The sequence below is a fragment of the Scyliorhinus torazame genome, chromosome 13 (assembly GCF_047496885.1).
Source record: "Scyliorhinus torazame isolate Kashiwa2021f chromosome 13, sScyTor2.1, whole genome shotgun sequence".
NCBI lineage: Eukaryota > Metazoa > Chordata > Chondrichthyes > Carcharhiniformes > Scyliorhinidae > Scyliorhinus > Scyliorhinus torazame.
This window is the reverse complement of record NC_092719.1, coordinates 190,097,910-190,121,689: the sequence shown is the minus strand read 5'-3', so window position 1 is coordinate 190,121,689 and position 23,780 is coordinate 190,097,910.

Genomic DNA, 23,780 nt, shown 5'->3' with positions numbered 1-23,780 from the left:
AACTGGCTGGCATTCCGGCAAAAGTTTGAAATCTTCCTGGTGGCAGCTGAACTAGAAGAAGTGGCCAATGCTGAAAAAACAGAGCTTCTCCTCGCTACACGATGCCATCCGACAGCACTATCATAAACATTGAAAAAAGAAAGGGACTCCAAATCAGACAGCGAAGTGATTTGACCACTTCTTGGTTCCTGTGGCACAGGGACGTTGATGGCGTTCATAACCAAGAGAGACATTTGACCATGATGATTGATGGTTTTTGAACTCACATGAATGATTTGGACTTATTGTTTAATCACTGTTCTCATGACTTGTATATACCTTACCTTAGCTACCTGTTCTTTGTTCAATTTTCTTAAAGTGTACAGAAAATATGAACATATAAAAAAGGGGGGATGTGGTGATGTGCATCAATGTAAATACATGTAGGCTAGCTAGACACTAGAGGGAGCACCAGTGACATCACACACACACACTCAACCAATAGATCAAGTAGATAGGACACAACCAATAGACATTTACAATACACAAGGAGGTGACACGACCACAGGGGGGCATTACACCAACCCATATATAAAGGACACCACACACATGATCTGCCTCTTTCCAGTGGAGACAGTCAGTGAGTACAGAGACAGGGTTGATTCAATATTACATCCACCACGTGGATTGCAGCAACTGGTTAGTCAGTCTGGGTAGCTATAGTAGGATTAGCAGTAGTGTCGAACCCGAGTAATAGAAGTGTAAATAGTTGGATAAATGTGTTGAAGTTATCTCCACGTCTGAACCTTCCTTTGTTAAGTGCACCACAAGGAAGCTGCTTATGTTACACCTACAACATAACAAGTCAACTGGTTTAACGACTGCACCCAGATCAAGGTTTGTATACAGACTAGTTTCCCCTTGTTAAGGGGAAGCCCCACCCCCAATTACCAGGGGAGTTTATACTCAGCTGTGTAAGGGGGAAATCGAATGGAGCACAGTCCTTGGCCCCTAAGTGGGTCATAACAGAACCCGGGTTCAATTCTGGCCTTGGGTCTGTGTGGTGTTTGAACGTTCTCCCCGTGTCTGCGTGGGTTTCCTCTGGGTGCTCCAGTTTCTTCTCACAGTCCAAAGATGTGGGGGTTGGGTGGATTGGCCATGCTAAATTGCCCCTTAGTGTCCTGGGATGTGAAGGTTAGGTGGGGTTACGGGGCGGGGGAGTGTGCCGAGATAGGGTGCCCTAGGGTTGGTGCAGACTCGATGGGTCAAAAGGCCTTGTCTGCACGGTAGGAAATCTATGGTTCCAGATGTGTAGGGCAGAATTCTATGGCCCCATCATGGTGCGGTAGGACCGTAAAATGCGGCGAGCTGTTCAAAAGTCCATTGACTTCGGCAGAACTGGAAAGTGCCAGCAGGTGGTGCCGTAAAATTCTCCCCGTAGAAATTATTTTCTCTAATGGGGGAGTCAAGTGCCAAGGGAAAATAAACTTAAATTTAGAGGTAGGCCACTCAGGAGTAAAATCAGGAAGCACTTATTCACTCAAAGAGAAATAGAAGTTTGGAACTCTTGCTCAAACATTATGGATACTGCGACAATTGGAGGTTTCCACATTGAAATAGAAAGACATTTCTTCAGTAAAGGTATCACCATGAGTTGTGGATATTTGAGGTACTAAGTTGAAAGAAGAAATAGGCTCGACATGTTGACTGGCTTGCTCCTGAACTTCTCAAATCCTGAAATTGTTTTGAGGATGTTTTTGTGATTGAAGTTTGAGTGAAAACGAATATCTTTATTATGTTTTAAAACTAACATTACAGTCAGTTGCAGTTTAGCATCTGGTTAAGTACTCCTTGTTTAATGCTCTTCAGAGCAGTCTGAACCAAGCTGGTGCCCCATTGATACATTGCCAGACGCTGATTATTAATGGTTTGAGGCTGATTTGTATCAGTTCGAAATGGCTAAGATTTAGTCTAAATCCCTTCCGAAAGATTCAGTCCTAATAGCCCTCAACTCTCTGGTGTAAGCTCTTTGCATAATTACATACCACAAGACTCATAAATCTGTGATCCTGATTGTCAGAGAGGGAAATCGTGTGCAAGTTGAATTGAAAGGGATGGTGGAATTAAAGAGGAATGCAGCAATAATTGGCGTATAAATTCTAAAAGCCCTCAGGGACCCTGAAAAGACATTAACAAGTGGCAGGGGATTAGGTAACAGGCAAGGATGAAGGTAAAAAGGACTCAAGAGCAGACATAGTTTTTTTGCAAATGGCGGAGCCGCCTAATGTCCTGGTTGACGACTACTGAAAGGTGAGGTAGTTTTGCAGGGGGTGCTTGCAAGGAGAGTTGTGCTTCCCTATTGATTAGAGCTGCAGCGTGTCTGGAAGAATGTGCAGCCATGTTTCAAGTTATCGTCATTCCTTTGCATGTGCCAGCCCTAGTCACAGGCAGCTTTGCAGCATTACGGTTATCCGGGCACTAACATATGTTGGTAATGCTATTGTGAGTCCACTATATCCATTGTCTTTAGGAAAAGGAGCCTGCGTAGGCATTTTGGGTTGCTGAGTTGGGAGAGCAGCTGCCAATAGGAGGACATGGAGCAGCTCTCAGTTACCCTGTTCTACCTTGGCATCTATCTGCACAAAATCTTCTTCTTTTCATGTCAGCTCGTGAATCTAAGTGCTGGCAGGAATAATAAAGGACTTACAATGGCCTAAACATTTTTACCATTCTATTCATTAATTATTCCGAACTGACCGGTCAGCTCTTACCAAACGTGGATGCCCATTTTCCTCAGTGTGGGTTGCCCTTGGCTTCATGCATGCTGTGGCATGCACAACATCGCTGACCTCTTTTGACTGCATTAATGAAGCACTTGCCTTCTGTAGTGCACAAAGACTCCGAGAGACGAATAGAGTGAAGTCGATGAGGCTTTATTAAGCGTGACTGTTCCCCCGTAGTTCAGTAGTAGACTGCCTGCGGGGGAGGACTCCTGGTTCTTATACTCCGCCTTCAGGGCGGAGCTAGAGGTCAACGGCCAACCAGGACCCGGGATCTGTCAGCCAATGACATCACGGCTTCACAGTCCCTCATGACCCCTAATGCATACTACCACATTCACCCCTTGTTAAAATGAACCCGGCGGGGTGATGCTTCGCATGGTGGTAAGGGTTTACAAGGCTGGTCCTGGGAGGAAAACTTTTGCATGTTATTACAGTATGTACAAGGTTTTTTTTTCGAACTATTTACAGTAATCGTCAGGAGAAAAAGACAAAATGTTCTCGTTAAAAGTCCACATATTGTAGTGTTAGAGCGACGCCACGAGTCGGTCGGGCGGTCTGGTCGTCCGTGTCAATCGCCTCGGCCCCGGTGGTGGTGGTGGTGCTTGTTCCGGTGTTGTCATCTCCGGGAGCCTTACGGTTTCACCTTGGGCTTCACTCCTGGTCGGGCCTGGGAGGAGGACCGATCCTCCTGGGAAGGGGGCGGTCGCGGGGTGCGGCGGTGGCAGGAAGGGGGTGATTGGTGTCGGGGGGGTGTGTGTGTTGCCGGCGGGCGCCAGATCTCGCAGGGTGACCGTGTCCTGTCGGCCGTCGGGGTACTCCATGTAAGCGTACTGCGGGTTCGCGTGAAGGAGGTGAACCCTTTCGACCAACGGGTCCGACTTGTGCGCCCGCACATGTTTTCGGAGCAAGATGGGTCCTGGGGCCACCAGCCAGGTCGGCAGCGACGTTCCAGAGGAGGACTTCCTGGGGAAGACAAGGAGGCACTCATAAGGCGTTTGGTTAGTGCTAGTACACAGTAGTGACCGGATGGAGTGGAGGGCGTCCGGGAGGACCTCCTGCCACCGTGAAACCGGGAGGTCCCTGGACCGTAGGGCCAGTAGGACGGTCTTCCAGACCGTGCCGTTCTCCCTTTCTACTTGCCCGTTCCCCCGGGGGTTGTAGCTGGTCGTCCTGCTCGAGGCTAAACCATTGCTGAGCAGGAACTGGCGCAGCTCGTCACTCATGAAGGAGGACCCCCTGTCGCTGTGGACGTATGCGGGGCAACCGAACAGTGTGAATATGGTGTTCAGGGCTTTAATGACTGTGGCCGCGGTCATGTCAGGGCAGGGGATGGCGAATGGGAAGCGGGAGTACTCGTCCACCACATTAAGGAAGCATGTGTTGCGGTCGGTGGAGGGGAGGGGTCCTTTGAAATCCAGACTAAGGCGTTCAAAGGGGCGGGAAGCCTTAATCAGGTGCGCACCATCCGGCCTGAAAAAATGCGGTTTGCACTCTGCGCAGATGTGGCAGTTCCTTGTGACTGTACGGACCTCCTCCAAAGAGTATGGGAGGTTGCGGGACTTAATGAAGTGGTAGAACCGAGTGACCCCCGGGTGGCAGAGGTCCTCGTGGAGGGTTTGGAGGCGGTTAATTTGTGCGTTGGCACATGTGCCGCGGGGTAGGGCATCGGACGGCTCGTTCAGCTTTCCGGGACGATACAAGATCTCGTAGTTGAAGGTGGAGAGCTCGATCCTCCACCTTAAGATCTTGTCGTTTTTGATTTTGCCCCGCTGTGCATTATCGAACATGAAGGCTACCGACCGTTGGTCCGTGAGGAGAGTGAATCTCCTGCCGGCCAGGTAATGCCTCCAAAGTCGCACCGCTTCCACTATGGCTTGGGCTTCCTTTTCCACTGAGGAGTGGCGGATTTCTGAAGCATGGAGGGTTCGGGAGAAAAAGCTCATGAGTCTGCCCGCATGATTAAGGGTGGCCGCTAGAGCTACGTCGGAGGTGTCGCTCTCGACCTGGAAGGGGAGGGACTCGTCGATGGCGCGCATCGTGGCCTTTGCGATATCCACTTTGATGCGGCTGAAGGCCTGGCAAGCCTCTGTCGACAGAGGGAATGTCGTGGTCTGTATTAGGGGGCGGGCCTTGTCTGCATACTGGGGGACCCACTGGGCGTAGTATGAAAAGAACCCCAGGCAGCGTTTTAGGGCTTTTGAGCAGTGCGGGAGGGGAAATTCCATGAGGGAGCGCATACGTTCGGGGTCAGGGCCTATTATCCCATTGCGCACTACGTAGCCCAGGATGGCTAGCCGGTTGGTGCTAAAAACGCACTTGTCCTCGTTGTACGTGAGGTTCAAGGCTTTAGCGGTCTGGAGGAATTTTTGGAGGTTGGCGTCGTGGTCCTGCTGATCGTGGCCGCAGATGGTTACATTGTCGAGATACGGGAACGTGGCCCGCAACCCGTGTTGATCAACCATTCGGTCCATCTCTCGTTGGAAGACCGAGACCCCGTTTGTGACGCCAAATGGGACCCTTAGGAAATGGTATAATCGCCCGTCTGCCTCGAAGGCTGTGTACTTGCGGTCACTTGGGCGGATGGGGAGCTGATGGTAGGCGGACTTGAGGTCCACGGTGGAGAAGACCTTATATTGGGCAATCCGATTTACCATGTCGGATATGCGGGGGAGAGGGTACGCGTCTAGTTGTGTGTACCTGTTGATGGTCTGGCTATAGTCTATGACCATCCTTTGCTTCTCCCCTGTCTTTACTACTACCACCTGTGCTCTCCAGGGACTCTTGCTGGCCTGGATTATGCCTTCCTTCAGTAGCCGCTGGACTTCGGACCGAATGAAGGTCCGGTCCTGGGCGCTGTATCGTCTGCTCCTAGTGGCGACGGGTTTGCAATCCGGGGTGAGGTTTGCAAACAAGGATGGGGGCTGAACCTTGAGGGTTGCGAGGCCGCAGATAGTGAGTGGGGGTGTGGGCCGCCGAATTTGAAGGTTAGGCTCTGTAGATTGCACTGGAAGTCTAATCCCAGTAATGTGGGGGCGCAGAGTTGGGGAAGGACGTAGAGCCTGTAGTTTTTGAACTCCCTCCCTTGCACCGTTAGGGTAACTATGCAGAAGCCTTTGATCTGTACGGAGTGGGATCCTGAAGCTAGGGAAATCTTTTGTGCGCTGGGACGGATGGTCAAAGAACAGCGTCTTACCGTGTCGGGGTGGATAAAGCTCTCCGTGCTCCCAGAGTCGACCAGGCATGGTGTCTCGTGCCCGTTTATCAGCACCGTTGTCGTCGTCGCCTGGAGCGTCCGGGGCCGTGCTTGGTCCAGCGTCATTGAAGCCAGCCGTGGTTGTAATGGTTGAGCGTCTTCTTCGAACCCCGTGGAGCCGTCGACGCTGGGGTCCGTTGTTGCCGTCCAAGATGGCGGCGGGGGTGGACAAAATGGCCGCCCCCATGCGTCGTACAGGTCTGGGGTGGTCCAAGATGGCGGCGCCCCTCCTCCCCTCGTGGTGGCCGGGACCCAAAATGGCGGCGCCTGCGGGTCGCACATGGGGCGCTGGGGGGGGGTTGGGGAGCGTTAGGAACACGCAGGACTCCCTCTTCTCTGGGGACAGCGGTGGCCGGGACCCAAAGTGGTAGCGCCGGCGGGTCATACATGGGGCGCGGGGGGGGGGGGCGTTGGGGAGCGTAAAAGGCGTGCAGGGCTCCCTGTTCTCCGGGGAGAGCAGTGGTCGGGACCCAAGGTGGTTGCGCCTGCGGGTCGTACATGGGGCGCTGGGGGGGTTGGGGAGCGTAAAAGGCGTGCAGGGCTCCCTGTTCTCCTGGGACCGCGGCGACCTCCCGGGACCGGCACACAGCCGCGAAATGGCCCTTTTTCCCGCAGCTCTTACAGATCGCTGCGTGGGCCGGGCAGCGCTGCCGGGGGTGTTTCGCCTGGCCGCAGAAATAGCAGCGGGCTCCCCCGGTGCGACTTGGTGTTTGAACCGCGCAAGCCTGTGGGGTGTCCGGGGGTGGGTTTGTCGCGACGGGTGCGTACGGAGCCCAATGGGCTGCCACACGGTCGGGGCCGTAGGCGCGGGTGTTTCGCGCGGCCACGTCTAGGGAGGCTGCTAGGGCCCGTGCCTCTGAGAGTCCTAGCGACTCTTTTTCTAAAAGTCTTTGGCGGATTTGGGAGGAGTTCATACCTGCCACAAAAGCATCGCGCATTAACATGTCCGTGTGTTCATTTGCGTTCACCGGCGGGCAGCTGCAGGCCCGTCCCAAAATTAGTAGCGCGGTGTAGAATTCATCTATCGATTCTCCGGGACTTTGCCGTCTCGTTGCGAGTTGATAGCGAGCGTAGATCTGGTTTACTGGGCGAACATAGAGACTTTTTAGTGCTGCGAACGCCGTCTTGAAATCCTCTGCGTCTTCGATGAGAGAGAAAATCTCCGTGCTTAACCTCGAGTGCAGGACCTGTAGTTTTTGGTCTTCTGTGACCCGGCCGGGGGCCGTTCTGAGGTAGGCCTCGAAACAAGTCTGCCAGTGCTTGAAAGCTGCTGCTGCGTTCACTGCGTGGGGGCTGATCCTCAGGCATTCCGGGATGATCCTGAGCTCCATAGTCCTTTAGTCACGCTTAATAAATTGTAGCGCACAAAGACTCCGAGAGACGAATAGAGTGAAGTCGATGAGGCTTTATTAAGCGTGACTGTTCCCCCGCAGTTCAGTAGTAGACTGCCTGCGGGGGAGGACTCCTGGTTCTTATACTCCGCCTTCAGGGCGGAGCTAGAGGTCAACGGCCAACCAGGACCCGGGATCTGTCAGCCAATGACATCACGGCTTCACAGTCCCACATGACCCCTAATGCATACTACCACACCTATTAAAGATGGGGCATTCAGATGCCGCCCCTGACCTCCCGGGGGGTGCGGGGCGATCTGGCCCCGGGGGGTGCCCCCACGGTGGCCTGGCCCGCGATCGGGGCCCACCGATCCGCGGGCGGGCCTGTGCCGTGGGGCACTCTTTTCCTTCCGCCTGCGCCACGGTCTCCGCCATGGTGGAGGCGGAAGAGACTCCCTCCACAGCGCATGTGCGGGGATGCCGTGAGCGGCCGCTAACGCTCCCGCGCATGCACCGCCCGGCAATGTCATTTCCGCGCCAGCTGGTGGGGCACGTCCGCCAGCTGGCGGGGCGGAAATCAGTCCGGCGCGGGCCTAGCCCCTCAAGGTTAGGGCTCAGCCCCCCAAGATGCGGAGGATTCCGCACCTTTGGGGTGGCGCGATGCCCAATTGATTTGCGCCGTTTGTGGCGCCGGTCGGCGGACATTGCGCCGATACCGGAGAATTTCGCCCCAGTTACCTACCACAACCATTGACACTGAAGAATCCTGGAAGGAGAGAGAGTTCCAGAATTATAATACCTTGACTGGGATTCTCCCTTCTGGGGACTAAGGCCCCACGCTGGCGGGAAAACCGGCGTCAACCACTCCGGCGTCAACAGACCCCGAAAGTAAGGAATTCTCTGATCTTTTAGGGGCTAGGTGGACACCGGAGGGCTTGGCGCCGCTCCAGCTGGTGCCAAAGGGACGGCGCAAGTTTGCGCATGCACGGAACGGCCGGAGTATTTCCGCACATACGCGGGGGTTCTCTTCTCCGAACTGGCCCCCAGGCAATATGGCGCAGCCCTACAGGGGCCCCGCGGGGAGAAAAGAAGGTCCCCCACGGAACAAGCCCGCCCACAGATCTGTGGGACCCGAGGGGGGGCCAAGCCACCCTGGGGGCCCCCCTCAGGGTTGGATCCTCCCGTGCCTCCCCGAGGACCGCCCCCGCATACTCACCTGCCAGGTCCAGCCGTGCATGAGGTGAGTAATTCACGCCGGTGGGACTGGCCAAAACTAGATGGACGCTCGGCCCATCGGGACCCGGAGAATCGCGGGGGAGGGCGCTGTCAACGGCCCGACCGGCGTGGCAGGAATCCCGCTGCCGCCCGAAAAATGCCACCGGAGAATAGGGCAGCCTGCGTTGGGGCGGTGGGGCGGCATTCAGCCTCCCCCTGGGGATTCTCCAACCCAGTGGAGGGTCGGAGAATCCCGGTCCTTTTGTGTGAAGAATTACTCCATAACCTCACTCCGAAATGGCCTAACTCTAATTTTAAGGCTATACTTACCATGGTCCACAGTTCCCCCACTGGAGGAAATAGTTTTGGGCTGGATTTTTGTTCCCAAGGTGGGTGGAGCACGTTGGGCAATTTCCTTCCCTGAAAGGGAGGACCTTCATTCCAGGAGGGGCGAGTATGGGATAGAATTGAGGCAGCTGGCCCTAGACACAGACCAATAGCGGCCACATAGGCTGTCAAGTGCTGATTCAGGTTGTTTAAAAGACCGACCAGCCACCTCATTGAGTATCTACCATGGATAGACCATCAAGTCATGTTGAAATTAAATAAAATAAAGGGTTTTAAATCTCTATTACATCTTTCTATTAAAAGCACTCCATTCAAAACATTTAAATCCCTTCAAATACTTAACCCCTTATAAAAACAGACAGACTTGTACCCATACTATCTCATCAAAGATCTTAATAACCACTTTGAACTGCATTCTAACAGTGAACTGAGGATTCCCTACTGAGATGATGGTAGGCTGAGGAAAGCAACCAAGCATTAATAATGACTTAATGGTAGCCTTTGGAGTAATTTTGACAAACACCAGCTTTTTTTCAATACAGGTAGACTATTTTTAAAACACATTTCTAAGGGGTTGATATTTAAATAAACTGGCAGCTTTGCAATTCTACAGACCTTACTTGCTCTTTAAGAGCTTTCACAATTACTCTTAAGCTCCTAACCCCCACACTGCAGGTTAAGGCCCTTACTGCAGCGGAAAGGGGGTCTGCGTTCAAATGGCCCTACTGAGTTCAGGTTTCCCTCATGTGTGAGTCATGCCTTTCCCCTACCAACGAAAAGGGGAAAATCCTACCTATCCATTTAATCATACCTGATCAGTTTAAACATTTCAATTCTCTCTCTTATTCTTTTATCATAGAATGTACAGTGCAGAAGGAGGCCATTCGGCCCATCGAGTCTGCACCGGCTCTTGGAAAGAGCACCCTACCCAAGGTCAACACCTCCCCCCTATCCCTATCCCCATAACCCAGTAACCCCACCCAACACTAAGGGCAATTTTGGACACTAAGGGCAATTTATCATGGCCAATCCACCTAACCTGCACATCTTTGGACTGTGGGAGGAAACCGGAGCACCCGGAGGAAACCCACGCACACACGGGGAGGATGTGCAGACTCCACACAGACAGTGACCCAAGCCGGAATTGAACCTGGGACCCTGGAGCTGTGAAGCAATTGTGCTATCCACAATGCTACCGTGCTGCCTTAATTTTAGAATTAAGGGATTACAAGTCCAGTCTATCCAATCTGTCTTCATAATTTAATCCTCCAAGCCTTTGATATCATTCTGCTGAATCTGTGCTGTACACCTTCCAATGCCAGTGTAACCTTCCTAATGTGTGGTGCCCAGAAGTGAACATAGTTCTCCAGTACTGCAGAAGGGTCGTTTAGACTCGAAACATTAGTCCTGTTTCTGTCTCCACAGATGCTGCTGGAGCTGCTGAATGTATCCAGCATTTTCTGTTTTTACTCCAGATCTTAATGTTTCAGTGCTTTGTGTCTGGCTCCCATCAGTAGGAGTAACCAACAGTTTGGGTTCACAGAACCGAGGCTTGTTGAATTCTAGGGGTTCAACTGGAAGACTTTCAAGAATATTTTCATGATCTGTACAGATGTGATGCACAGCCGTCATTGAAATAACTTCATTGCAGTGTTAATGTAAGCCTACTTGTGACAATAAAGATTATTATTATTAAATTACTGGTGTTAGCTGCTGTTCATTCAGCTATCATCAATGTTTCAATGCTGCAGCAGCTAATATTATTTTCATATATGGAATTATGCAGTGCTATGGAATTGTTTCTCTCCCATTTGTAGGTCTCTAGGTCCCCTTTACCTGATAAAGCTGTGGGTCCTCATTCTGCTGCCTCTCATTACTTGATGCTGCGAATGTTGTATTGCTGTCAAATTAGTATCCTTAGTTCATCGAATCATAGAATTATACAGCACAAATGGAGGCCATTCAGCCCATTGTATCTATACCAGCTCTTTGACAAGTCTGACAAAGAGTCATTTGGACTCGAAACATTAGCTCCCTTCTCTCTCCACAGAAGTTGTCAGACCTGCTGAGATTGTCCAGCATTTCCTGTTTTTGTTTCAGATTCCAGCATCCACAGTAATTTGCTTTTGTCTTTGAAAGAGTGTCCAAGTAAGCTCAGTTGGCTGGACAGCTGGTTCGTGATGCGGAGCAACGCCAAGAGCTCGAGTTCAATTCTTGTACCGGCTGAGGTCATTCATGAAGGCCCCGTCTTCTCAACCTTGCCCCTTGTCTGAGTTGTGGTGATCCTCAGGTTAAATCGCCACCAGTCAGCTCTCTCTCTAAAGGACAGAGCAGCCTATGGTCCTCGGAGACTACGGCGACTTTTATTTCATTAAATCCCACTACCATGCTCTTTCCCTAAAGCCCTGAAAATTATCCAAGTTCCCTTTTCAAAGTTACTACTGAATTTATTTCCACTGGTTACTACGTTCTAGATCATCGTCGTTTTTGCATTGTCTTTGCACTATTTATTTATTTACTATTTATTTATTAAATTTTTTAAATTTAGAGTGCCCAATTCATTTTTTCCAATTAAGGGGCAATTTAGTGTGGCCAATCCACCTACCCTGCACAGCTTTAGGTTATGGGGACGAAACCCACACAAACACAGGGAGAATGTGCAAGCTCCACACAGACAGTGACTCAGAGCCAGTATCGAACCTGGGGCCTCGGCGCCGTGAGGCAGCAGTGATAACCACTGCACCACCGTGCTGTCCCGCACTTACTATTTAGCTACATTGAAAAAGAACTGAATAATTAGCTGACTTAACCTTTGATTATTAATGCTTCTTCAACTTAGCAACACTGTGTGCACATGTGCCCCTTTATAGGGGGCGATTCTCCAAAATGGAGACCAAGTGTTCGCGCCATCGTGAATGCCGTCGCGTTTCACGATGGCGCGAAACGGGCCCGGGTACGACCAATTCTGTCCCCCACAGGGGGCCAGCATGGCACTGGAGTGGTTCACGCTGCTCCAGCCTCCCTTCCCGGCGCAAAATGGGCGGTGCGCCAACCCGCGCATGCGCAGTTGGGCCGCGCCAACCTACGCTTTTCACATCTTATGGAAGTACCAATGGTTTGACCTTGATATGAATTTAATAATAATAATCTTTATTAATGTCACAAGTAAGGTAATTTGGGCATTCTGAATTCTCCCTCTGTGTACCCGAACAGGCGCCGGAATGTGTCGACTGGAGGCATTTCACTCCGGCACCTGTTCGGATACACAGAGGGAGAATTCAGAATGTCCAATTGACCTAGCAAGTACATCTTTTGGGACTTGTGGGAGGAAACCCATGCAGGCACAGGGAGAATGTGCAGACCGTGCCCAGACAATGACCCAAGCTGGGAATCGAGCCTGGGTCCCTGGCGCTGTGAAGCAACAGTGCTAACCACTGTGCTACCATGAAACCCATTTTGCTGTTTACTCTTGTGTACCTCATCAAATTAATCTGCTCCTGATGTGTATTCACTTTTGACACTTCCACTTGAATGTATTGAAGGCATGGATCAGTATAAATGCTAAATGAAGGCTAATGATTGGTAACTATACTAACCAAGTTACTTTCATTGAAGAAATTTAAACCACATTACAACAGCAAATGACACTCCAAAACATACTTCATTGACTGAAATGTACTCTTTAGTCTTCAGACTGTGAAAGGAGTTATGTGAACGCAAATTCTTTCTGTACCTATTAGGTACTTCCAAATTAAACATATTTCTAAAGCGAAAAGTGTAAGAAGAATGATCTACAAAATGATTATATATTCAGAGTGCCGTTATCAATGTGGTCTTTCATCATTCTGGTTAAAGTGGCTTTCCACTTACACCAAAGTGTTAAAGGTGCGACTGTTCAGTACTTTGTTGAAGCTGATCAGTGAAACCATGTGCGAGAAAAGATTCAGACTGGAAGGTTAGAAAAGTTCAGTTCTCTGTCGATAAGATTCTGAATGAGTTTCATCAGATTCTGGAGGCACACCGGAGTTGTTTCAATCCAGACAAAATAAAACAAAAAGATCTGGATAACTTTGTTCAAATTTGTGTTCAAATTTTAATGCTTTCTGTCTTTTGCTCATTGTGCATGTGATGGTGTTTCTGATTATAACTCATCTTCCCAAGGGCCAGCAAGACTCTGCACTGAGAAACCCAGCCAGACTCATTTTCATTGTGGAAATAGAAGAAAATGCATTTTTTAAAATGAAAAACCTGTAGAACTTTAACCCTGACTTTCGGATACATTTACTTGGGGATACTAATGCACTCCAGATGAATGCCATTCCTGAAACGAGAACCATGGGCGTAATTCTCTGATAATGGGGCGATGTCCCCACGCCCGAGAGAAAACGGGCACGAATCAGTCTGGACTTATGTCCAGGGTGATTCTCCGTTTGGCAAGGGGCTTGCAGGGCCCCAGAGTAGTCCACGCAGCTCCGGCTGCCGATAGGTGGCGGCCCCGGGCAATATGGTGGACCCACACAGCAGACCGTCCCAAGAATAAAGGCCCCCACGAGATCACGTGCGCCCGCCGATTGGTGGCCTCCGATCGCGAGCCTGGCCGTCCTGGAGGCGCCCCTCCCCGGTGACGGATCCCCTTGCCCCCCACCAGGGCATCCGCGGACTGAGTTTGCAGCCGTCACTCCGAGCTCCCACCGCATGGAACCATGAGTGAACCACGGCGGCGGGAACACGGCCAGTTGCCGGCGGAAAATCACCACAGGGGCCTCTTTCAATGGCCCCCAGCCGGCTCCACGTCGACCGCATGCGCGCGATTGGCAGCGATTCTCCGGTCCCTAGAGAATCGCGGGAGCGGCGTCTGATCCGATCATGGGTCTGACGCCCATTCTCCGCTCCCGCGCCGAGCGCAATTGCGGCATGGAGGCTCGGAGAATCCCGGCCCATGTTTTTTCTGTGTTAGGAAGATTCAATATTGCGAACGCTATCTATCTAATATGATGAGTTTAAAAAGTCATATTTGCAGATTGTTATTAAACTGTTGCTACAAATGATGCTTTAGGTTAAACATCTTCCTGCCCTGTTGATTTTTCCCTTATGTGCAGAACTGATATCTTTAGAAAAACTACAATTTCAAATAATTCAAATTGCTTCTTCAGTTTAAAAATGAATTCATACTGTACTTGTCCACGAGAAAGTTTAAAATGTAATATCCTTTTGGTGATTTATGAACTTTTGGAAAACATGAAATGAAAACACCAATAATCTTTTTAATGTTCTGCCTTTCAATTTCAAACCTCTTGCATAAATTCACGTTCCACAATACATACCAAAAGCTGGGCCCGCAGGAGGTAATAAATAGTGTTCCAAAAAATGTAGTCGTTCAAAAACTGAAATCGAACTAATTGTGTGAAAATTCTTTGTAGTTATTTAAAAGGGCTAAGTTGTGGCACATGTACAGATTAACAAAAAATTAAACAGAAACGGGAATGATTAAATATCTACATCAATCCTGAATCAATTGGGTCACGTCCCAGAATTCTTTGAGGAATTAAGAAGGAGAGTTATTGATGGTTTGACTGATCATTGTCAGAATATCTAGACAGCAACAAATGCCGGCCGTGCCAACGAGGCTCAAATCCCAAGAAAAAAAATTCATGACTACTGGGCAAGTATTTGAAAGCTAGACAATAGCAAATAATAATAATCTCTATTAGCGTCACAAGTAGGCTTACATAACACTGCAATGAAGTTACTGTGAAAAGCCCCTCGTCGCCAGATTCCGGTGCTTGTTTGGGTACATAGAGGGGAAATTCAGAATGTCCAATTCACCTAACAGCACATCTTTCGGGACTTGTGCGAGGAAACCGGAGGAAACTCACGCAGACATGGGGAGAACGTGCAGACTCCACACAGAGAGTGACCCAAGTGGGAATCGAACCCTGGTCTCTGACATTGTGAAGCAACAGTGCTAACCACTGTGCTACTGTGCTGCTCAGTTTTCACATTTGACGAAAAAGAATATGGCATTAGCATCTATCCATCTACGTACATTGATGGACATGCAGCTAATCAAGGCCAGAATTCTCCGTTTGGGAGACTAAGTGTTGCCGCCGGGACTGAATAGCGTGGAATTCCTATTTGCTATGGGGGCCATATTCAGTAAGCGAGTCAGGCCATGCAAATTGGTCAGCACTCTACCGGCACGAATTGAGAGCAATTCCTGGCCCAGCAGGCGTTGTAACCGCAGGGGCCGGAGTTAGTGCCAACGAGCCTGGCAGCTGAAGCTGCGTTTAAGCGCTCCACTTACCACACACTCACTGCAGCCACAAAGGCGGCTCAGAGAAGACCAGAGAAGAGTTTGCGAGTCTGAGGTGGACCTAAAACTCCATATCAGTGAGGAGAGGAGGGACATCCTCTTCCCCAAGGTGGGCTGCAGACTCAGGCATTTCCTGCCTGAGAGGTCTTAGCAGAGACAGTCAGTGCCGCCAGCCTCACCAGGAGACACCTGGTGATATGAAGGGTTCCTAAGGCCACAGTGCAGCTGTCCTTTGTTTCAGGGTGGGAGCTCTGCTAATTCCCTTCTTCCTCTGCAGTAGTGCAGCCCTTCTGAGGAATGCCAACACCTGTTGGGCCTCTGACTGAGCTTGGCCATGCCCATTCCCTTGAGGATACAGCTGGGGTATGTGAAATGAAATGAAAGTCGCTTATTGTCACAAGTAGGCTTCAATGAAGTTACTGTGAAAAGCCCCTAGTTGCCACATTCCGGCGCCTGTTTGGGGATGCTGGTACGGGAATTGAACCGTGTTGCTGGCCTGCCTTGGTCTGCTTTAAAAGCCAGCGATTTAGCCCAGTGTGCTAAACCAGCTGGAGTGTCCTGAGCAGCAGCTGCGTGGGCTCCCAGATGACAAGATGCCTTCTGAGCATTCAAAGGATACAGGAAGTTCTCAGCAGTCTGAACAGCCAGGAGCCTGTAAGTAGCATCAAAGGGGTGTGTTTAAAACACGTACTGCAGCCAGGCCACCCCGATCCTGAGGGGGACACTCCAAGTCATTCCCTGCTACTGCCACCAGCCCTGGCAGCCACCCCCCAGCAAGCCCAACAATCTTTCAGGCTTTTTAGAGTTACTCAGCCTCCTGCTTCCCCTCCACAGCCATGGTACCGAGACTCCACTTGCAAATACTTGCACTAATTCACGCCAATGAAACTTCCGCCTAAGGGAAGCATCATGGATGAGTGGAGCATCATGCCAATGATGTTAAAAACCATGCAATTTTTTTTTTAATCGTTCATGGGACGTGAGTGTCACTGGCTGTGACACCCATTGCCCTTCCCTAATTGCCCTTGAGGGGGCAGTTGAGAGTCAACCACATTGCTGTGGGTCTGGAGTCACATATAAGCCAGACCAGATAAGGTTGGCAGATTTCCTTCCCTAAAGGACATTAGTGAACCAGATGTTTTTTTATGACAATCGACAATTGTTTCATGGTCATCACCAGATTTTTAATTCCAGATTTTTTATTGATTTCAAATTTCACCATCTGCAGTGGCGGGATTTGAACCATTGACCCCAGAGTACACTGGGTCTCTGGATTACTAGTCCAGTGACAATACCACTACGCCACCTCTTCCCCAAATGACCGTTTTGCATGGATTCGCCAGCGCGGGGCACAAACTTCAATTTCCCCACCGTAGCGTCAGAATCAGTGCCAGACACAATGCGGATTTTTTCCATTTCGCGTGATTTTCCGCCCAATCATGATTCTTGCTTCCGGAGTCGCGAGAATTCAACCCTAAACCTACTGAGGTCGCAATAGCTTCATACGGTGCACTTTAACTGATGGCTGAAGAGACTGATCCATGACAGCAGAGTCTGCCACAAGTGTCATACATGAAGTGATTTCAGGTGTTGTTGTGGGTTGTTATTTTCAGCCTTCACACCAGTCCCTAAGCTGCTACTGCGATTGATCATCGTAGTGCATGTCGGCCCACCATTTTCATCTGTCGTCACTGTCTCCCGGTTCAAGAATCAATGTTTAGGGTCTTCATATCACACTAGAAAACATATTTGAAAACGTGGGTTGGGCATCTTACTGGTTATCTGGTCCCAGCTACCGTGTCGAAAAGAACATGCATAGGTTTTCTGTCCTGCAAATTTGCCCGAGGCAATAAGGTCGCCTCTACTTGATTCGTGCCAACATAATTGGGAACTTTGCCTTTGAGAGTAATGTTGCATTCAGGATTTTATCCTTCCTTGAGACAGACAAGAACTTGAGGATGGCAACGGTAATTCCAACATTTTAAGAAAAGGAATAAGATTGGTAGTTAATCGAACATGCAGGGAGGAAATTTGTTCACATAGCACTACTTCTATTGGTGCTACGCAGACATACGTCAGTTCATGGAGGCAGGCAATGGCATAGGTCCCTACCTGTGTGTCCTTCTTTCATAGTTTCAATGGAGAGCATGGAACAGGCTGGGCTAGTGGAGGACTGTGGCACTGCCAACCCTGTGGAATTGATGTAATGCAATGAAATCAAATTTATCTTGTCCCAAAGTTTTACCACAAAATCTCCACTACCTAAAAGAAATTTTTATCCAACGGGTATATCAGTTTTGCAGATAAATTAAGTGTTGGAATAGGTGCCGCATTATGGTATTACCTGTTGCCAATAATCAAATGGCCAAATAACACTATTATCTAGTCATCGCAGGACAACATTTCTTGCTTCTGAACAAACAGGTCTATTTGGTAAATCCAGAATTGCGCAAGAAGAGGAGTCCGGTAAGATAATGACCGTTCATAATTGTCTGAAGAGTTCTAAAATATAGTTTTTTATGTCAAATTATACGAGGAAATTAGATGTTATAACATTGTCACCTTGTCGAAGATGAATTCAGGGGTGTGGATTTTGCATTCAAAGTTCCCTGTTCCAGGTTCAGATGATCTGCTTTAAATTTGCCCACAAATGATCAAATAATGATATGTGTTTGTAACTTGCTTGGCAGTCTCTTTATTGATGGTTTGCTACTGGACATTTATGTATCCAGCACATTGCAAAGCCTGTCACTTTGTACTTGACATCTTTATATTTTTGTTGCGATGCTGACCTGGTGGCTGGTTTCATGGGTAACATCAATAAAAATATTGTTATTCATATAAATCTTAATCTCACAGAAGTGACATTTCGACATGAAGGCAGCCCTTTTTGACATCTTTCAAAACAACTGTATTAATATTTTCAACATACTCACTAGATGATGGTGGTGACCTGATGCAGTCGCTGTGCTGACAGCACAATCTACTGGCATTGCTCAGATATCTTCTTCTCCTCGACAGGGCAACACTGTTCAATAATATTGCTCGTCCGTTTGTAGATGCTTTACGTACATGTGCAATCATCATGTGTTGTTTTTTAAAAACCCTTTTCTTTCTCTACTGAGAGTATTCACTTCATGCTGGAGTACAATTTCATGGGCACTGGTCCCACTCTTATTTTATGTATTTTTCATAGCCCTTCTTCATGTATAAACCTAGATTATCATGGAATCACAGAATCCCCACAGTGCAGAAGAAGGCTATTCGGCCCATCGCTTCTGCACTGACCCTCCAAAAGAACACTCCACACAGGCATATTATCCCACCCACCCTACCCTTTCCTCGTAACCCTGTAACCTAACCTGCACATCCCTGAACCTTAAGGGAAAATTTATCACACCCAATCCATCTAACCTGCACACCTTTGGGCTGTGGGAGAAAACTGGAGCACCCGGAGGAAACCCACGCAGACACGGAGATAATGTGCAAATTTCACACAGTAACCCGAGGCCAGAACCGAACCCACAGTAACTACTGTGCTTTTTATGAAAGTTAAATTTACCAGACCTCACAACTGAGTGTGATCCTGTCCTTTAGAGCAGTTGTCATTGGATAGTTAACAAGATGGGAAAACATAGCTGGTATTTTCTTTTCCATAGACGTCCTATAGGGAAAATAAGCCATCCTTAACCGATATGGCTTGGATGTGACCAACACCAATGTTGTTGACTCTTAATTGCCATCTGAGGGTCTTAGCTGTATCAAAACAGTACAACAAAAAAATCACTTTCTCAGAACAACTTAGGATAGACAATAAATGCTGCCCTTTTTCGCAACATGATGAAAACCTAAAAGCCAACCATTTATGTCACTTTAATTCAATGTGTAAGATTGACCTATTTTGAAAGAAGAAAGGTTTCATTACTGATAGACTCTTTCACGCAGCAAAGAGTTATACTTATATATTCTCTGTTAATCGAGTTCGTAATTTATTTAGACAATGCTGTGGAGAATCATATTATTAAATTTTAAATACACAGCAAAGCATGGCATGAAAGAAAATGAATCAATAAACTAGCTAACAATGGTATCCAACATAATGATATTAAAAGCAAAATACTGTGGATACTGGAGATCACGGACTGGATTCTCCGTTTCAGGGACTATGTCCCTACACCATTGTAAAAACTGTAGCCTTTCATGCCATAAAAACTGGCTAGAAAAGGCCACATATTCATAGCCCTGCAGGGGGCTAGCAGGGACCCTTCATGAATCTGGCAGCTTAAGCTGCAGATACGTGTAATGATATGCATCACTGTATGTACACAAGGGGTTAATGTAAATACACTACAACTAAGAAACTACTAGAGGGAGCACCAGAGATGCCATGACATGAAGACACGCAACCAATGGGTCATTAGAACAGGACACAACCAATGGGCAATCAGGACACCCAGCGGTGGCATTAACACAAGGGGGCACTACACGACCCATATAAAAAGGACAAGGCACACAGGCTCTGCCTCTTCCACCGGCAGAAACCAAGAGAGCAGGACAGGGTTGATTATCAGCAACATCATACACTAGCACATGGTCGAGAGCAAGCTTGTATAGTTAGCAGAATAGAGTGAGTTACTAGAGGCAGATTAGTAGAGTGTCGAACTCATTTAAGAGCATTGTTAATCGTTCAATAAATACGTTAAACTTATCTCCAAGTCTGAAGCATCTTTCAGCAGAGCCTACATCAAGTGGCAGCTTATGTTACAAGCAATAACATAACACAACATGGTACAGGAGTGACTGCTCAATCTCCCTAGTTCAACTCAGCAAGGTTAGAGACAGCCAGCAACCGAATCCAGGCACGATGAACAAGATTCAGGCTCCTCATCAACTCAGGACCATCGGTAATCTTAGTGCTAGCTGTTGTTCGTTCAAACAAAAATTCAAACTAAACATGGAAGCATCCGACCTGAATGGCACGACCGATGCTCGGAAGATAGCTCTTCTACTCACCATTGTGGGTGAACATGCGATAGAGATCTTCAACTTGTTTCAATACTCAGAAGGGCAGGACAAAATTAAATACCAGACCATCCTGGACAAATTCGACAGGCACTGCGAGGTGGACACGAACAAAATCGGTATAAATGGCGCGAATACTCACCACGAGAAAGAGGTAGGGTTGAAACAGAAGAAGATGGCAGGTTTGAATGGCAGCCATCTTGTGCGTGTGCAGTCTGACCAGTCCGCACATGCGCACTTCCCTAAAAGACGCAAACCGGAAAACCGGTGTTTTGCGCATGCGCGAGAAGCCACGCATGCACAGTTGCGAAAAGAGCGCACAGTAAAGGAATCTTTACTGGTTCCTCAGCGTGCGCATGCGCAATAGAGTCCTACGCATGATGGCACGAGCATCATGACATCAGAGGCCCAGATCACGCCCACTTAAAGGGGAAATGTCCGAAAATTAAAAAGAAGAGTTTTAAAGCCACAAAACACAATTCTTTCACCTCGAAAGACAGAACAATGCCTGAACTTCTACCAGACATTGAAAATAACGTCCACAGCACCCTGGAACAAGCAGTTTACACCACCCGAAGTGAAGAGCACAATGACAAATACGAAACCAAAGAAGATGATTTGCTCATTGAACAAGAAGAAAACGATGCCACACAGCGAGTACTGAATGACTCCGTTGGCATCAGGAGTGTGCGACACCAAACGCATGACTCTGATCAAGACAGTGCTACAGATCCAGATGATGACTTCCTGGATAATGCATACCGAGTAGGCATCATCACGAAGTGTGAATATGCCACACCGGGCACATGGCAAGTCCTGTCAATCCTTGCCGTGGATTTCGAGGACGAATGGAATGCAGTGATGGATGTCAACCGAAGCCCCATCCAGTTCAAACTGCACACAGGTGCCTCCGCCAACCTAATCTCACAGTCGGACTTCACGAGAATCAAGAAGGCTCCCAAGCTCCTTCCAGCTGCCTGCAAACTCCAGGACTACACTGGCAACGCAATTAAGGCACTGGGGTCCTGCCACCTGATAGTGTCCACTCGACACCTACAGACAAGCCTACGCTTCGAGATTGTTCAGCCAAACAGGGCGTCCCTGCTAGCTGCGCACGCCTGCAAGCAACTGAACCTCATCCGACGGGCCTACACCATGACGCCGTCTCATCCGGATCCTCAGGCCAGAATCGACGACATCCTGACCCAGTACCCAGATGTCTTCAGGGATGGGCATACTTCCGTATGAGTACAGGATTCTACTGTGGCCTGACGCCAACTCAGTGGTCCACGCACCACGAAGAGTCCCCGACTCCACACAGACAGCGATGAAAGACTCCACAGCGAGACCACTGCATGACTCCACACAGAGAGTGATGAAAGACTCCACAGAGAGAGCGATATAAGCCTCCACAGAGAGCTTGTTGACAGACTCCACAATGGAAACAATTCAAGACTCCATAGCGAAGTCCATGCATGAACAAGACCATGAAGGTCTATCAACCTTTCCTGAGCAACCAGCAGCAGACTATGAAAGTCTACCAAGCTCATTTAACCAACAAGAAGACTGAATGTCTACCCACTGTATGTGAGACAAGTGATGAAGAAATCACAATTCCCACACACGATGTGCAAGATCACAGCGAGACTGATAGATCTCAGCTCGTATGTACAGAGGCACTCATCAATCAAAGTGAAACTGCTCTTGAGTCCAGTGAGATCACGTCAATTAAAAACTCATCCACTCGAGCCTAGCCACAAGAAAATGAAATCTTGAAGATTTTAACTCCAGACGAGGAGCATCAAGAAACCAATGATGATTCAAGTGAACCAGAAATGACTCCAGAAGAGGAGCACCAAGGAATCAAAGAGGAATCACATCAACCACAAAGGAGTGATGTCACCAAGATCAATGCAACACCCGGTCATTCTCACAATCCTCAAGAAGAAATGCTCAATGACGCATCAGATACCACAAAGGACACTAACACAAGTAACTTTGAGAATGACTTGAATTATCCTCACGGAGCAGTCATTGAGCGTGACAAGCACGACAAAAACAACAACAATAAAACAACAACTTGTACAACATGGTACAACTCTGCACATGAAGGACAATGTAACAGCACAGCTCAAAACAATGGCAAGAGTACAAACATACCATGGCATGACAACGAATCTCACCAATTCACGATTGCTCCACTACAAACAAGCAAATCAGCTTTCAAGAAAGATGACATACAGAATCACTACCACAAGCATTAAAAAAAAGTCTAAATCAGACAACTAAGTGACTCGACCATTCGAACACCTCATGATGACTTCCTGGTTACTTAAACACAAGAACACTGATGACTTTCACAAAGAAATGACAACATCAACATCACCACTTCAACAACAGAAGAAGAAAGTAACTCAACCGTACAAAATCATAAGATTGGACTCATAGATTTTAATTGGTATTGTATAATCATCAATATCATCACAACTTGTACATGTCATCATTCATCTACCTGTTTTCTACAATTTTCTTTCACAAAATACAGAAAATATGTAACATGAAAAAAGGGGGGATGTAGGGATATGCATCATTGTATATACACAAGGGGTTAATGTTAATATACTACAACTAAGTAAACACTAGAGGGAGCACCAGAGATGTCATGACATGCAGACACGCAACCAATGGGTCATTAGAACAGGACACAACCAATGGGCAATCAGGACACCCAGAGGTGGCATTACCACAAGGGGGCACTACACGACCCATATAAAAAGGACAAGGCACACAGACTCTGTCTCTTCCACTGGCAGAAACCAAGAGAGCAGGACAGGGTTGATTATCAGCAACATCACACCCTAGCACATGGTCGAGAGCAAGCTTGTATAGTTAGCAGAATAGAGTGAGTTACTAGAGGCAGATTAGTAGAGTGTCGAACTCATTTAAGAGCATTGTTAATCGTTCAATAAATACGTGAAACTTATCTCCGAGTCTGGAGCATCTTTCCGCAGAGCCTACATCAAGTGGCAGCTTATGTTACTAGCAATAACATTACACAACCATACGGGCCCCCCCACTTCCGGGTCAGAGGCCGTGCATGTGCACGGCGGCCGCCCAGCGGCAGTGCCGTACTCCATGGCGGACTCAGACCGCGGAGCAAGACCTCCTAAATAGTGCCCCTGATCGTCCGCGTGCCCGACCTGGACCGCCCGCCATATGCGTCCATCCCTGCCCTCCGATCGGCCCGCCCCTGACCATGGCGACCGTGGACTGAGTCCGCAGCCGCCACGCGAATATCCCGAACGGCAGGGCCACATTAGATCCACGCCGCCGGGACTCCGGCCGATCGGGGGCAGAGAATAGTGGGCTGGGCCTCTGGCGATGGCCGCAGGTAGGGGATACGCTGCCGAATACGCCGCTTTTCGGGGGCCGGAGATCGTGGAACCGCCGCCGGTCTTGATTCCATGCGCGGAAATGGATTCTCCGCCCCGGCACTGGACACGATTTCAGTGTCGGGGTGCGGAGAATCCAGCCCC